The sequence below is a fragment of the Bactrocera neohumeralis genome, unplaced genomic scaffold (genome assembly GCF_024586455.1).
Source record: "Bactrocera neohumeralis isolate Rockhampton unplaced genomic scaffold, APGP_CSIRO_Bneo_wtdbg2-racon-allhic-juicebox.fasta_v2 cluster09, whole genome shotgun sequence".
In the NCBI taxonomy this organism is placed as follows: domain Eukaryota; kingdom Metazoa; phylum Arthropoda; class Insecta; order Diptera; family Tephritidae; genus Bactrocera; species Bactrocera neohumeralis.
The window spans coordinates 25,220,436-25,237,522 of NW_026089622.1; the positions used below are offsets into that span (position 1 = coordinate 25,220,436).

General features: G+C 41.8%; 1 protein-coding gene and 1 pseudogene across 1 annotated transcript in view; both read right to left on the minus strand.

The window, feature by feature from the left end:
* LOC126764112 (uncharacterized) overlaps positions 1-17,087 on the minus strand; it is a 423,412-nt gene that overhangs the window by 134,073 nt on the left and 272,252 nt on the right. The window lies entirely within an intron of this gene.
* Positions 78-1,027, minus strand: LOC126764680 (uncharacterized; annotated as a pseudogene).

Consider the following 17,087-nt stretch of genomic DNA (forward strand, 5'->3'; position numbering starts at 1 on the left):
GGATCAGGACCACATCGGCTTCGTCTTGCTCCAGACGAAGCAGTAGATTGGCGAAGGCCGCCTTTGCGTGATGGAGGTTAATCTGGAGGAATTTCATCCTTCACACTCTCCTCTAGGAGCACCAGTTCAGCGCTTAAGTCATGATCGACCCTCACTTCCTCGAACAATTGTTCGAGGCTGAAAACGGAGTCGCCGATCGACGAACCGCCTCCAGAACTCGCCACGTCCGAGAGGTTTGGGTCGTTTTCCATGGTCATTTGACCATCACTGACGCCTTCCCCCTTCTCCCCCGCACCTGCAGCTTGAGTGCCATCAGCCCTGGCATCCGTTGGGAGTACCTTAAGTACCACCATTTCGAACCCATAGCTGATGGCTCCCTTGGTTTTGCTGAGAGGACCGATGGACTCCGCGTTAAGCATTATCAGCGCCTGCCGATATGGTTCATCGGTTCTCTCCAGCCTTATGACCCTCCAGTCATGCGGGGGAAGTGAGGGGTTGCACTACCTAAGGATTTCCTCGATCTCTTTCGCAGTGGATGGTTCAGCTGGCAGCCAGACGCGAGCCCTAGGGCGAAGAGGAAGATCCTCTTTGTCCACGGCCTCCAGTCTGGCCCCCTTCCAAACCTCCCCCACCAGAGAGACTGCCTTCTTATATAAGATGGCCGATCTCTCATCGGCACACCTAGTCAGCTTGTGCAGCCCATGGTGCCAACCGGCACTAACACATTTTGAGGGTGGCCCCTGGTTTTCCTTGACCACCTTGAGGAAGACCGAAGAGATAGCCGCCGCTACTCTCTTCCACTCCTAATGGGAGATAACCCCGTCCTCCCTGCTGCGGTCGAGCACGCCAAGTACCCTTACATCAGCAACTCTAGCTTCCTAGCTAAAGCCCCCTTGCTAATGCCCGCTGTGGAGCCCTTCATAATTCTAGCAGAAGTTCCTCTGCTAGTGCTGGCGACTCCGCCGCGTTTGAAGGCTCCACCCTTCACTACCTTTGTTGCTGGCGGAGCTGCGGCGGTTTCCCCCATCCTGCCGCCTGATGCGGAGACTAATACCAGGGATTCGTCGCCCCGGGAGCAGCAGCCCCGCCTGGGACAGATCTGGGTGTCGATTTCGACGCCCCTTCACCTCCCTTCGTCACCTTCTCGTCCGTATTTGTTGGTGTGTCCATGCAATAAGGATCCCCACTCAGAGCCGCTATCCGTCCCCCGGAAAGGTAGTCGCCATTTATGGTCCCAAAGTTATCTCAGTGATGAGGCCAAGGCGAGGGTTGACGTACGCCCTTATGAGGCATTACGTTCAGAGCCGACCAGCGTAAAGAAGGAGTCCTCTCTACTTACACCTACCACGCCAACCTAACGACGACGGGGGGGGAACGTACTCTGAGGAATGCCAGGGTTTTAACGGGACGGAAGCAGTTTCGACATTAGCCCGAAAGGCATTTATGACTCGGTGTCACCCCATCATACTCAGGTGCCAGAATGCCGCCACCACCAGCCCAGGATTCTATATCCTATTCTAAAAACCAGTTCGAAGCAAAGAAAAGTCGTTTAGGGAGTTGTAAGGCCGTGAAGGCCGCAGGCCATTTGGCGTTACCCAGGATGCACCAGCATGGAGGCGACCTGCACTACATCCCCTAACCAGGCTAGAAAAATCTCGTGATCGGACCAGAAATATAATTTGTATTTCGACATGTTTAAGTGGTTCTGCACCATTCAAGCTAGTTTTGTAAGTAGCAGAGCGACACAGAGCTCAAGTCATGGGAGACGTAGCGTTATTAGAGGCGCAACTTTTGCTTTTGCCGCTAGTACCAGGCTTGTGGTTGCGGCATCGCTTTGTCTGCGTATTTATATAGTGGCACAATATGCCTTTTCAGAAGCTTCGTAGAAGCCGTGTAGTTCCACTTTGTATTCGGGGGAATAGTTTATCCACCGTGGAATTTGTATCTGCGAAATGTCGGTCAGATTATTAGCGAACTGGGACAATTTTTCTAAGCGAAGAGGTTTCACTTGTTCGTCCCAGTCGGTTCCGTCTAGTCATAATTCTTGGATCAGGATTTTCGCTTGTATCATAATTGGTGAAAGCCATCCTGCGGGGTCGAAAAGTTCTGCCACTGAGGATAAAATTTGTCTCTTTGTTATGGCGGATGATGCGGATATTACTCTGAAGTATATGAAAACTTATCAAAAATCGCAATCCAATGGATGCCTGTTGTTTTTGTTATACTTTAACTTTCGAATATAAAGAAACTAGTATGCAACAAATGGTCTTTTGGAATATTTTTTAAAATATTTGAGTGATTAGCTGTTATCTTTTTTAATGGAAACCCTGCGGTCTTGAGGGCATTTATTACCTGTGATATGAACTCGTATGGTTGTGTAAGACTGTGGCTTCCAGACAGAATATCGTCAACAAATGTTTGAGTTTTTAACATTTTGTAATGCCAGAAGAAAATCTGACTTTGTGTCTTCTGCTAGGTCATGGAGTGCACGAATGGCTAGGTTTGAGGCACAGTTTACGCCAAAGGTAACTGTTTTTAATTTAAAGTCGCGTAGTGGTCTTTTTGGCTATTTTCGGAAATTAATTTGATGGAAATCTTGATCATCTTTATATACGACTACATAATTGTCGATACATTTTTTCGACATCCCCAATTAATACGTATCTGCATATTCTTCTTCATAATTAGCGTAGACACCGCTTACGCGATTATAGCCGAGTTAACAACAGCGCGCCAGTCGTTTCTTCTTTCGCTACGTGGCGCCAATTGGATATTCCAAGCGTAGCCAGGTCCTTTCCACCTGGTCCTTCCAACGGAGTGGAGGTCTTCCTCTTCCTCTGCTTCCCCCGGCGGGTACAGCGTCGAATACTTTCGGAGCTGGAGTCTTCCCGTTCCGACAACATGACCTAGCCAGCGTAGCCGCTGTCTTTTAATTCGCTGAACTATGTCAATGTCGTCATATATTTCGTACAGCTCAACGTTCCATCGAATGCGATATTCGCCGTGGCTAACGCGCAAAGGACCATAAATCTTTCGCAGAACTTTTCTCTCGAAAACTCGCAACGTCGACTCATCGGTTGTTGTCATCGTCCAAGCCTCTGCACCATATAGCAGGACGGGAATTATGAGTGACTTATAGAGTTGAAGAACTTCGCTTTGATGTGGATTGTGGCTAGACATGCACCTACCGGAATGAATGAAAGTACTCTGTGACGGAGTCTCTCTTCCACCACGAATCCCACACCAAACTTTAGCTCCTTTATATGTCCACTATATTAAATGCCACAAGGACCTGCTTGCCTGAGTCCTTGTCTCGTTCACCGCATTTCTTGGACAGCGGTGATGTCAGCCTTCACTCTAACGAGGATATCGTCCATCTGGGCAGCGGCACCTTTACAATTAAAGGACCGGACTTTGCAGGTAAATGCCCTCGAATCGTAGTCCTTATTTCGTTTCCATGGTCGTCATCAAAAGTGGGATCACTCATCCGAGGTTTATTATTTTTTTTCGTTGGGTGCGTTTTTTACGTGGCGGGTCCCAATCTTAGCGCACAACCCTGCGAAGGGGATGTTTCGCCTTCTCACTGTTGCTCGCCTTCAAACGGATATGCTTAGTCTACCCAGAGGATACTTAGTCATCCAACAAACAGTCGTCGCACTCGCGACTTGGATCTCACGTCACTGTTGACAGTCATAACTTTGAAGTCGTAGATAATTTCGTCTATCTTGGAACCTGCGTAAACACCGCCTACAATGTCAGCCTGGAAATGCAATGCAGGATAACTCTTGTCAACAGGTGCTACTTCGGACTGAGTAAGCAATTGAAAAGTAAAGTCCTCTCTCGTCGAACATAGACCGAACTCTATAAGTCACTCATAATTCCCGTCCTGCTATATGGTGCAGAGGCTTGGACGATGACAACAACTGATGAGTTGACTTTGCGAGTTTTCGAGAGAAAAGTTCTGCGAAAGATTTATGGTCCTTTGCGCGTTGGCCACGGCGAAGATCGCATTCGATGGAACGATGAGCTGTATGAGATATATGACGACGTTGACATAGTTCACCGAATTAAAAAACAGTGGCTACGCTGGCTAGGTCGTGTTGTCCCAATGGACGAAAACGCTCTAGCTCTGAAAGTATTACCCGCAATGGGAAGCAGAGGAAGAGGAAGACCTCCACTCCTTTCAATGAACCAGGTACAGAAGGACATGGCTTTGCTTGGAATATCCAATTGGCACAACGGAGCGAAAAGAAGAAACGACTGGGCTCTGTTGTTAACTTGGCTATAATCGCGTAAGCGGTGTTTACGCCAATAAAAAAGAAGAAAACTTATTTGATATTGCTTACAGAGAAATATAAAAATATCATTGTGACCGAAACAAAATCTGGTGGAAGAGAAATTGTACCACCAGGAAAAAAGGTGTAAATTGATATACATATAGTACATTAGTAACACCGTCACGTTTCGACAACTTGGAAATTTGTTTGGTGATTTGGTACTCAACGCTTGGACAACAGTCGACGGTGTATTCAGTTGATAATTGGCCAAAATAAATAACACTGTTCTTTATTATATAAGTACTCCAGGGAACCCGGCCACGGGTTGCTGTGGTGTACATTTTATACTATTATTCATATAATAAATTAATCAATACAGTGAAATTTTTATTTACGGATAAAGGCGAAAACGTTTTTAACAGTATAGGAATCCAAGGGATTGCACTTGAGATTTAATTTTGAATATGTTAATACAAGTAAATTTCATTGAAAAAAATAACTTATTTTAGGCTTAATAGCAGATTACCAGCCTTTTTGTCCAGTTAATAGAGTTGTCCGCTTAATAGATTGTACTTAATAAAAATCAACAATGTGCATGGTTAATGGAGATACCCGCCTAATAGGGCGTCCATTTAATAGAGCTTTCACTATATTCTTTATTTATGAATTATTTTTACTACTCCTATTTTTTTATTTCCCTATCTTCTAAATTTGTTCGAACGACACAGTGTGCTAAATTTTAATAAAATTGGTTCAGTAGTTTAGGAGTCCATCGCGGACAAACAACGTGATACGTACTTTTAATATATAATGTGTTTACCACATCATATGCATAAGCCGCATTATCACTTATATACTTATATTTTTTAAATTTCTATTTGGTTTTCGTTCTGAAGAGGTACCTTGGTTGATCAAGGAAAGGGTTGGGGTTCCGTATAGACCTGTGAGCGTGTGGCAGTTGATAGCCAGTACACTGTTGCCAAATATTTTGTCCATTTTTCCAATATATGGGGCGGTACATGGAGACGCCCCATTCTGTTGGCATTATCTTTGGAGGTTTTTACGCCGACTGTAAATCGCACACTTAATTCTCCATATTATCACGGTATGGATGAGTTCTAATGAAAAAATTCAATAAATTTAAAATTTTTTTCAATAACAAATTTGTATGTCACTGTGGCAGAAATTTGTCATTTGAACTAATCACAATTGTCAAACTGGTCTAAAATATGGAATACAATATTTGGTAATATTGAATATACATGTATAAGTTACAGCACTTTAATGGGGTATTCGAATACTGTCTTGTTTCAATTCAACTCGTAACTTTGTTATTGTCTTCACATGTAAATTTTTTGGCTAGAGAGCAGAAAGGAGAATGTAGCGATTGATAATAAAACCTACATATTGTTTAAATGAGTTAAGCATCCACCCGCTCTACACGGGAAAACTGGTGCACCCTAATAAAACACGGTGCAATTCACCATCTGATGACACCATACTAATGCATTACCACTCAATACAACTCATCACACTTCTAAATAAATCAACCCACTCAACAAACAGGATGGGCAAAAGGGAAAGCGGACACAATTGGTTCGATATTGATGCGATATACATCAGCAACAACCGGGACACATGCGCCTAAACATCATCTCTCGCTGCTTCATACGGACACCGTCTCGTTGATCATCAAGTACTTTTATTTACATACATATATTATAAATTTTTATTATAAATATATTTAATAGTAAACAGATATGTATGTATAATACCAGATCAATTAAAATCAGTTTACATATAATATAAAGTACACTTGTATTCTTTGTTGATATAGTGGAGGTGAGTGAATTAGTGAAAAGGACACCTAGTGGGTATACATTTAAACACCTATGTAAACCAAATTGAACCAAAAAAAAGAAAAATCCCTGACTTTCTTCGAAACAAATATACATTTACAAACATACAGAAAACACATAACCATAAAGAAGTCATTCTCTTTGAAGAATACCCTATTCGATTAATTTGTGTAACAATTATAATTATGATAACTATTATTATTAAAATTATATTACGCTATTCTTCTTCTTAATTGGCGTAGACACCGCTTACGCGATTATAGCCGAGTTAACAACAGCGCGCCAGTCGTTTCTTCTTTTCGCTACGTGGCGCCAATTGGATATTCCAAGCGTAGCCAGGTCCTTTTCCACCTGGTCCTTTCAACGGAGTGGTGGTCTTCCTCTTCCTCTGCTTCCCCCGGCGGGTACAGCGTCGAATACTTTCAGAGCTGGAGTGTTTCCGTCCATTCGGACAACATGACCTAGCCAGCGTAGCCGCTGTCTTTTAATTCGCTGAACTATGTCAATGTCGTCATATATCTCGTACAGCTCATCGTTCCATCGAATGCGATATTCGCCGTGGCCAACGCGCAAAGGACCATAAATCTTTCGCAGAACTTTTCTCTCGAAAACTCGCAACGTCGACTCATCAGTTGTTGACATCGTCCAAGCCTCTGCACCATATAGCAGGACGGGAATTATGAGTGACTTATAGAGTTTGGTTTTTGTTTGTCGAGAGAGGACTTTGCTTCTCAATTGCCTACTCAGTCCGAAGTAGCACCTGTTGGCAAGAGTTATCCTGCGTTGGATTTCTAGGCTGACGTTGTTGGTGGTGTTTACGCTGGTTCCAAGATAGACGAAATTATCTACGACTTCAAAGTTATGACTGTCAACAGTGACGTGAGTTCCAAATCGCGAGTGCGACGACTGTTTGTTTGGTGACGGGAGATATTTCGTCTTGCCCTCGTTCACTGCCAGACCCATTTGTTTTGCTTCCTTGTCCAGTCTGGAGAAAGCAGAACTAACGGCGCGGGTGTTAAGGCCGATGATATCAATATCATCGGCATACGCCAGCAGCTGTACACTCTTATAGAAGATAGTACCTTCTCTATTAAGTTTTGCAGCTCGAACTATTTTCTCTTTGCCTTGTCTGAAACCTCGTTTGGTATCGAACGGCTCGGAGAGGTCCTTCCCGATTCTGACGGAGCTTTTGGTGTTGCTCAACGTCAGCTTACACAGCCGTATCAGTTTTGCGGGGATACCAAATGCAGACATCGCGGCATAAAGGCAGCTCCTTTTCGTGCTGTCGAAAGCAGCTTTAAAATCGACGAAGAGGTGGTGTGTGTCGCTTCTCCTTTCACGGGTCTTTTCCAAGATTTGGCGCATGGTGAATATCTGGTCGGTTGTTGATTTTCCAGGTCTGAAGCCACACTGATAAGGTCCAATCAGCTTGTTGACGGTGGGCTTTAATCTTTCACACAATACGCTCGATAGAACCTTATATGCGATATTGAGGAGACAAATCCCACGGTAGTTGGCGCAGATTGTGGGGTCACCTTTCTAATGGATTGGGCATAGCACACTTAAATTCCAATCGTTGGGCATGCTTTCGCTCATTTCGACCATATTTTATAAAGAAGCTGATGCATGCTCCTTATCAGTTCTTCGCCGCCGTGTTTGAATAGCTCGGCCGGCAGTCCGTCGGCCCCTGTCGCTTTGTTGTTCTTCAGGCGGGCAATTGCTATTCGAACTTCTCCATAGTCGGGTAATGGAACGTCTGCTCCATCGTCATCGATTGGGGAATCGGGTTCTCCTTCTCCTGGTGTTGTGCGTTCACTGCTATTCAGCAGGCTGGAGAAGTGTTCCCTCCATAATTTAAGTATGCTCTGGGCATCAGTGACTAGATCACCTTTGGGGGTTCTACAAAAGTATGCTCCGGTCTTGAAACCTTCTGTAAGCCGCCGCATTTTTCGTCGAATTTTCGAGCATTACCGCTGTCGGCAAGCCTATCAAGCTCTTCGTACTCACGCATTTCGGCCTCTTTCTTCTTCTGTCTACAAATGCGTCTCGCTTCCCTCTTCAACTCTCGGTATCTATCCCATCGCGCACGTGTAGTGGTCGATCGTAACGTTGCGAGGTAGGCAGCCTATTTCTTTTCGCTGCGACACGGCACTCCTCGTCGTACCAGTTGTTTTTTGCACTTTCCGGAAACCAATGGTTTCGGTTGCAGCTGTACGTAAGGAGTTCGAAATGCCGTCCCACAGTTCCCTTATACCGAGTTGTTGACGAGTGCTCTCAGAGAGCAGGAGTGTAAACCGAGTAGAAAATCTTTCGGCGTCTTGTTGTGGCGCGCGTTTTTTGCTGTACAGAGGCGGGTGGGAATCTTAGCTGCAACAAGATAGTGGTCCGAGTCGATGTTAGGACCTCGGAGCGCACGCACATCTAAAACACTGGAGACGTGTCATCCGTCTATCACAACATGAGCGATCTGGTTGGTAGTTTTTCGATCCGGAGACAGCCAGGTAGCTTGATGAATCTTCTTATGCTGGAATCTATTACTACATTCGGGCCCCGGCGAAGTCAATCAGCCTCAACCCATTTGGGGATGTTTCGTCGTGGAGGCTGGATTTACCGACAGTAGTGCCAAAGATACCTTCTTTTCCCACCCTGGCGTTAAAGTCGCCAAGCACGATTTTGAGATCGTGGCGGGGGCAGCCTTCATAAGTGCGCTCCAAGCAATCATAAAAGGCATATTTGGTCACATCGTCCTTCTCTTCCGTCGGGGCGTGGGCGTAAATCAGCGATATGTTGAAGAACCTCGCTTTGATGCGGATTGTGGCTAGACGTTCATTCACCGGAGTGAATGATAGTACTCGGCGACGGAGTTTCTCTCCTACCACGAATCCAACACCAAATTTGCGCTCCTTTATATGGCCACTATAGTAAATGTCACAAGGACCTACTCATCTCTGTCCTTGTCCCGTCCATCGCATTTCTTGGATGGCGGTGATGTCAGCCTTTGTTTTTACGAGGACATCAACCAGCTGGGCAGCGGCACCTTCCCAATTAGGGGACCGGACATTCCAGGTGCATGCCCTTAATTCGTAGTCCTTATTTCGTTTGCCATGGTCGTCATCAAAAGGGGGGTCTCTCTTCCGAGGCGGGTTATAGCTATTCACTGAGTGTGTTTTTTTACGTGGCGGGTCCCAAACCGTAGGGGATGTTTCGCCTTCTCACTTTAGCTCGCCTTCGAACGGATGTTCTTAGGCTACCCAGAGGATACTTGGTCAAAGACCGGAAGTAGTGAGCTGCTTGAGCCATGTGTAAAAGAATCGTTTCTGGCCACTCCCAAGTGAATGGCGATCAGAGAACTTTCCTCACTTGCGTGAACTTCTACACATGACTCCATCCTTCGATAGAGATCCCTTTTATACATATATTTCTAAACGTGCAGTTATGTGCCAACCAACACTTTTTTTCCAAAACGTTATCTGCAGTGCAAGAAGTTAAATTAAATATTGTAAAAACAACAAATTATTTTATAAAGTAAGAGTAAAAAGTATCGCATACCGTCAAAAACATCTTCATGAGCTTCCTGGGTAACAGAATTGGCTTTGTTTTTCAACTTTATAACGTTAGCCCAACGCGAGAACAATTTACCACTCGGATTCTTTTTTCCCATTTTTCTTTCCAAAAAGTAAAATTCCTAATATATGTACAAGGGTTATAAAAAATGTTTGTAAGTTTTTAGTAGATGTAATCGAATTCGTGCAATTACCTTCTTTTTTTAGGAAATACCGCAACAATTTCATTCGCCCATTCCCTCATATCTGAGTATTGCATTTAGCGTCCGTAAGAAATCGCTCAAGAAAAAATTTTAGTTTTGCTCTAAAGGCCAAAGTCACTCAAGAAAACCTTCCTGGCCCAAATCTGCTCATGCAAGATGCAGTTTGAAGGGCATTTTATAAAGAAAATCCACACAATAACTTTCAAATTAAAATTACTTCAAATTTGGCTTTTAGAGCAAAATTAAAGTTTATTCTTGAGCGATTACTTGTGTTGTGCATACCGCGCTATAAACTGAATTGATAATTTAAAAATAAAAGAATCATCTTACCTTTTTTGTTCGCCACTCCCTCATACCGGATTTAAATTTTATGCGTTCTCCGAAATATTTATCGTCACATCTATCGAAAAAAGTGTCAACGTCGTCAATAACCCCCGGTCAATCAGGGTATCAATTATTTCGGTTAGCAAGCCCCAAATCTTTAATAATTCCAAGAATTCATCGTTGCCTTGGCTTGGTTTTCCATAAATATCGCACATTTTAAATATAATATAATAATTTTTACAACACAACTAGCAAGCAATACAACACAAGAGCAACTGAAATGTGGCATGTGCAATTTACATGTTATATGCAACTTCACAAAAAAGCAACGGGATAAAAAGAATATCACTGTCGCCAAGTAAAATTTTTCTAAATTGGCTGATGCAATATACAAACATTAATATGTATGTACATATGTACGCATTTTGAGACGTTAAATTTTAAATTAATAAGAACTCTTTTAAAAATAAAAGGTCCAAACCGCAAACTGAATTCTGCGTTAAATATATCTCTGTATGTATTATAACTTATAGTGCTATCTGGATATTTTTCCTTGAATAATTTAAACATTTTTGTAATAGTTAAATCTGGATGGAGGCAATTGTTTTTGAACTAGAACGACTGTAGTGACTTTCTTGACAAGAAAAGTTTTCTATCTTGTTTATTTGAGTGTCCAATTAAGTGGGAAACATCCACCACTTTATTCTGAGTTTAATAAGCACCCACTAATTTTGTTAAGGAAAACACACTAGTTAATTGTGAGGTATTAGTCACGGTAAAAGGTCAACTTTATTGAAATTTACACAAATTTACAAAGGATAATTATACTAGGTAACGGCTACAATATTTCCCAGGATCGCTGAGGATCTATTTATATCCTCGTAGCACACAGGATCGATGTTGAGTTGAAGATCAAACGACTGGTATCGAGCTGGAACCGTACGACGACGTTTTTTAATCGCAATGTATTGTTGCACGTGGGTTAGGTGCCGGTAAACGAAAAGTAGTGCTTACGCGGCGCAGTTTAGAAACGAATGTGTATAGCGAAAGTTGAAGTGTTGATGGGCGAACTGGAGCTGGCTTTGGTGAGTTGGGTTGCGTTCAAGTGTGGTGTGTTTTAATATCCTCAGCTGTGGTGAATTAAGCTGTCGCATTAGGATGCGCTAGTTTTACCGAGTAGAGGGGGTGGATGCTTAACTCATTTAAACATCCTGGGCCCCCTAGGCGAATATTTTGCCTAGTTTTGTATATAGTCAAGAAACATGTAATTCGGCTTACTGTTGGTGGAGTAACCGAGGCCGCAGAATATTAGCTGTAAGAAGCGATTTTGGTTTTAATAGCCAATTGCATTTTGTGTAAATATTGGTGCTTGAGGTACTAATTGATTTTGCGCGCTTTGACGACTTACACGTATTGTATTATACCAAAAAAGTTGTTTGCTTTTAATAACTTTATTAGCGGTTATTTACAACTTCCTATTTTATCGGTTTGGTATACCGGTATAGCCTCTTTGTATGATCGGCAATTGTTTGCATTTAATTTACTGTTGGCTTATGAAGGATAGTAACTCCACGCCTGGCTGAGATATGGCCAGAATGGGTACTCCTTAGCCCTTCAGTTAGGACTATGGGATTCGAGGGATCTTGCGAGAGAATGGCGGTGAATGGAAAGTTCTTCGCAATTAATTTGATGCTTTGTATAGCTGATTCGACTAAATGTTGCGTCAGTAATCATAAGTGGTACCCTGGGGGGTCGAAAAATTACAGATATTTGAATTTTTATTATTGTCAGATTGAATTCTGACTTTGGTCTTTCTACCTTTATGTGGGGTATTAGAAAATTGTGGCTCTATTGGTTGTTGTACGACATACCGTCCATTATTTGATCGAGTAGTTGTGGCTTTAGAAAAGTCTTCACAATACCGATCTTCTTTAGTTTTGTTTAATATTTGGTGAAGTTTCCCTATCTCTTTAAATTTCCTTAATTGTGAATTAAGATATGGATTTTGTTGTTTCTCAACTTGAGTTGTCATGGTGATAATTGGCTCTGCAATTAGTCCACTTTGTGTTTCGCTGTGCAGCGTTTTAGCTTTTTGTGCCTTTGAGCAACATGGTGTCTCTTGGCAATTTTTAAAATTTTCGATTTCGGGATTTGCTTTTGCTAAACCCATGGTTCCTTTTGTGTAAGCGCTTCTTTGGCGTAAGTTAGGATATATGCTGTAATGAAGCATTGTATGATGTCTTTTATGACAATATAAGCAATTAAATTTGCTTTTGCAAGTTTTCAGATTGTGTGCATGGGACAAGCAGTTTGTGCAGAGTCTTTTTGATCTGACAAAGTTGTTCCTTTCATTAATGTTTAATTTTATAAACTTCTCGCAAGATGTGAGTTTATGCCCTCTTTTACATAGTTCGCATGACATATGTTTTCTTTGTTCCGATGTGAACGATTGTATTTTGTTAAAAATCCTATTTGATTTATTTTTGCTTCTAGCTTGGGGTCTATTTAAGCTTCCATTTTGGTCGTTCTTAGTTTTGATTATTTTTTCTTCTAACCTTTCCGCAATTTAATATTGGGTGGTGAGAAAATCTTTCATTTGTTGCCACGTTGGGCACTTTTTTCGTGATGAGAGCGATTGCTCCCATAGAAGTAACGACTTTTCTGGTAATGCGGCGGTGCAAATGTTTACCAGAATTGGGTCCCAGCTGTCTGTGGGAATATTTAGTGTCGATAGAATCGACAAACAATTTGAAACAGTGGATTCTAGTTTGATGAATTCTACACTTGTTCCTTTCTTAATTTTTGGCAAGTTCATTAGTGTCGTTACTTGCTTATCGACCAGTATTCTGTCGTTTTCATATCTAGCTTTTAGAGCTTCCCAAGCCAAATTGAAATTGTCGTCATTTAATGCGAACTGTTTGACTATTTCGCCTGCTTGACCTTTAGTTTTGTATCTGAGGTGATACAATTTTTGCGCATGTGATAATTGAGGATGGTTTATGTGAACATGTCCCGGAAGGACGGCCATTCTTCATAACCTCCGTAAAAGGTTTCTGTGTCACATGCGGGCACCTCGAGGTGGATGCCTGAACTTGCCTCTTGATATTGTTGCATTTGTGGCAGCTCTACTCTACTGTGGGGAGTAGGTGCAAATGCTTTTAATAGCTTTAATTGATCGGAGATCATTGCTTTCGTTTCTTCATATTGGTCTAAGCAGTTTTCGTAAATATCGTAAGCCGATGATTTAAAATCTTGTGGTAGATCTGAATTGTCAGAATCTACTATGGCGTCATGAGCCGCTTGGAGGCGAGTCCAAAAATTTTTCAGATTTTGAGTTTTTATTTCTAATAACGATTCCGAGTTTTCGTGAATCGGTGAAGAGGCAAATCTAGTGCAGTATCTTGTTAAACTGTCACTTTCTGAAATAAATCTAGCAACCTGTTTTGAGCGTGTAGCTCCAGGTGTACTTTGATTTTTGTTATTGTTCATTATTTTTACAGTATAGTAAAATATTTTTCAAAATGAGTTAAATTTGTCTCAGTGTAAACCGAATTCTCTTTTAAATAAATAAGAGTTTATTTCGTATAATTCGTATATTTCGGATTCTTTATTTTTTATTATTACCGTTTCTTATTTACTTGCTAAACGATATTATTTATTTATATTTTGAAATTTGAAAATATCCGCACTTTTATTTTATTAACCTTTTTACGTCCTTATGTTAGTATTTAGGTACACCCTAATACTTGGACTTGTTTGTATGTATGTATGTGCTTATGTTTTATGCAATTGAGAGCTCGCTGAAGAGATCAATGCGCTATTTACATAAGTATGCACGAATTGTTATGTATTTCTGATTATACTTTGTTCGTAAGCGATTGAGAGCTCGTTAGAGAGATCAATTCGCTTTTTGTACGCAATCCTGCTTGTTTTTGTTTGTCAAAGAACAAGAGGTATTGCCGAATGTTTGCCAATGTGGGCTTTGAATATAGCTATGTATAGGAATGTATGTACAATTGTAGATGTACCAATAATATATTTGTGTATATAGTGTTCCTAAACTTATTTATATTTTATTTTTTTTTTTTTTTTTTTTTTTATATTCGCTCCAATAAATGTATTTTGTGATTTTTACTTTACCGTTCCGTTTAGTTATTTACGGAAATTACGATAAATTTTTCTTTGAAAGTGAATTAAAATTTAATAGTTTGATATGTCATACCCAGCGTAGGGTGTGCTATCACAGGCTGATTCTATCCCGTATGATTATATGTGCAAATTTTTTTATACATATACATATGTATGTACATATGTTCGCACTCGGAAGAGAGCGCGAAAGTGGGAAATGTCAGGTATGCTTCCTTATGCACTTTGTAAATATAATTATTTTGTTTCTGTTTTGTTATAAGTATACTTGGCAGATGGTTTTGTGGGCACTCAGACAAGTCGTACCACATCTGGCAGCACTGTTTGTCAGTTATTCTATTATTTCATTCTCTTTATATTCTTCTTGGAAATTTACAGTTTCAACTGAATTCTAAGCTTTTAGTTTTTAAGAAGCGTCACTTCTTGTACAGACGCCAACAAGTGAAGAAGTCTTTTGAGTTATCTTAATAAATAATCTGTAATTTTATAATAAATGTGGTGCATCAGTCGCCACATAATTGGTGACCCCTACAATTGAACAGCACACCATAATTGGTACAACTACAGTGTAACAACACTACATCACCTAGCCGCCCAGTTGCGCCTACGAGGCCGCGCAACTGCAACTGGCGCAAACGGCCAACGCAATACGCCACCTGTACGCCTACCGCCTCGGCAGCGGACAAGATATCCAATGGGCATCCAGCACCGATCTTACGGGCCTCTCCCCAGCCATCATCGAAGCGCCAGCTATCACCCAGGCGCCAGCCGCCGGCGATGGTGCCACGACCTACTACACTAGCGCCAGCGATTTTTATCAGCCGAATTTGACTGGTTCAGCGCAACAACATGGCCACAACCATCAACAACAGCAAAATCCGCACGTACAAATTCAACTGCAATCGCAGGTGCAACAGCAACAGCGCAGTAACAGCAACAACGGACGCCACAACTGCAGTTGCCATTTCAACATCACCTATATTAAACTTAAATCACTATCTTTTCAACAGGACCTGTCGCTGGAGCAGCGCACATAAGTACAGTACCGCTTATCTACCAACAGCAATCATCATCATCATCTTGCTAGCAACAGTTCCTCCATATCCTGATGTACGAACTACCCAACTTCTGACCTCATCATCAACCAATATCACAACCTCCGACCACATACCAATTGTCGCAGGCACTACAAGCCGTCATCATGCAACACGCACAACCAAAAATGACGCTACAAACACTGCAGCACATGTCAACGGTACATATTATCGACATCATTTAGAGTCCACAATGTATCGCTTCATCTGCAGTGAATCCGGCTCAACGCACTTTGCATCAGTCGCCGCCTCCACGCTACATGCAACACTATCAACCGGCCGCCACGTTACGCTTCGGCACCCTACATTTCGCACTACCAACAATGGTAACCCATCGCCAACTATTCATTTACGACCGCACATCGAGTACGAATTTCCTCGTCGACAATGGCACGGATTTCGGCAACTCCGCTTTCTCGTAAACTAAAAATAGTAACTTCTTTTCGACTGCAAGCTGCAAACGGTAGCAAAGTCGGAACCTACGGAGTTAAGGCGCTCAACTCAGTCTCGCACGTTTAGGCTCCTATGCAACAGTCATAGCCCTAACCGAGAACTGCACAAATATCCAATCGGTCGCTCGTAGACCCTAACCCAGTCTCGCACGTGTAGGCTCCTATGCAACCGTCATAGCCCGAGAACTGCACAACAACCACTTAACCATACCAATTGGCCAGTGACAATAGTACGCCGCACAGCCGTACTCTCACCGAGCAAATAAATTCGCAACAACTACTTAACCATACCAATTGGCCAGTGACAACAGTACGCCGCACAGCCGTACTCTCACCGAGCAAATAAATTCGCAACAACTACTTAACCATACCAATTGGCTAGTGACAACAGTACGCCGTACAGCCGTACTCTCACCAAGCAAATGAATTCGCTACATACATCAACCAGCCTAACTGCACCAAGCACCCGGACTAGGATCTAGTAAAGGAACTCAACCTTAAATAAGTCCAGCAGGACTTTATTTGAGGGGGAGTACTGTGGGCACACAGACAAGTCGTACCACATCTGGCAGCACTGTTTGTCAGTTATTCTATTATTTCATTCTCTTTATATTCTTCTTGGAAATTTACAGTTTCAACTGAATTCTAAGCTTTTAGTTTTTAAGAAGCGTCACTTCTTGTACAGACGCCAACAAGTGAAGAAGTCTTTTGAGTTATCTTAATAAATAATCTGTAATTTTATAATAAATGTGGTGCATCAGTCGCCACAGTTTGTATACGATACTTGTACTTATATTTTTTTTTCGGAAAGGCGAGAGAGCGAGAATACGAAATGCATAAAAAGTAACATATGTATGCACTTTTGTATGTATGTATGTATATTTACTTACTGATTTATTAATTAGAAGAGGCTTGTCGGAAATTTACGAAAGTGAATGCTTGATATTCGTGTTTGTTAATAAACGTGTTTAAATACACGAAGGTAAGATAATACCTAGGCAATAAATTAATAATATTTATTAACATATATAAGTTGATATATACGTTTTACCAAGCTGCGTTCGGTTTTTCTCGTAAAATAAACTCGAAGCTGTAACGCTTTGGTAACCGTTTTTTCGCGGATAAAACGGAGTTTGAAATATTTTATATTTGCATATAAACTTATTTTT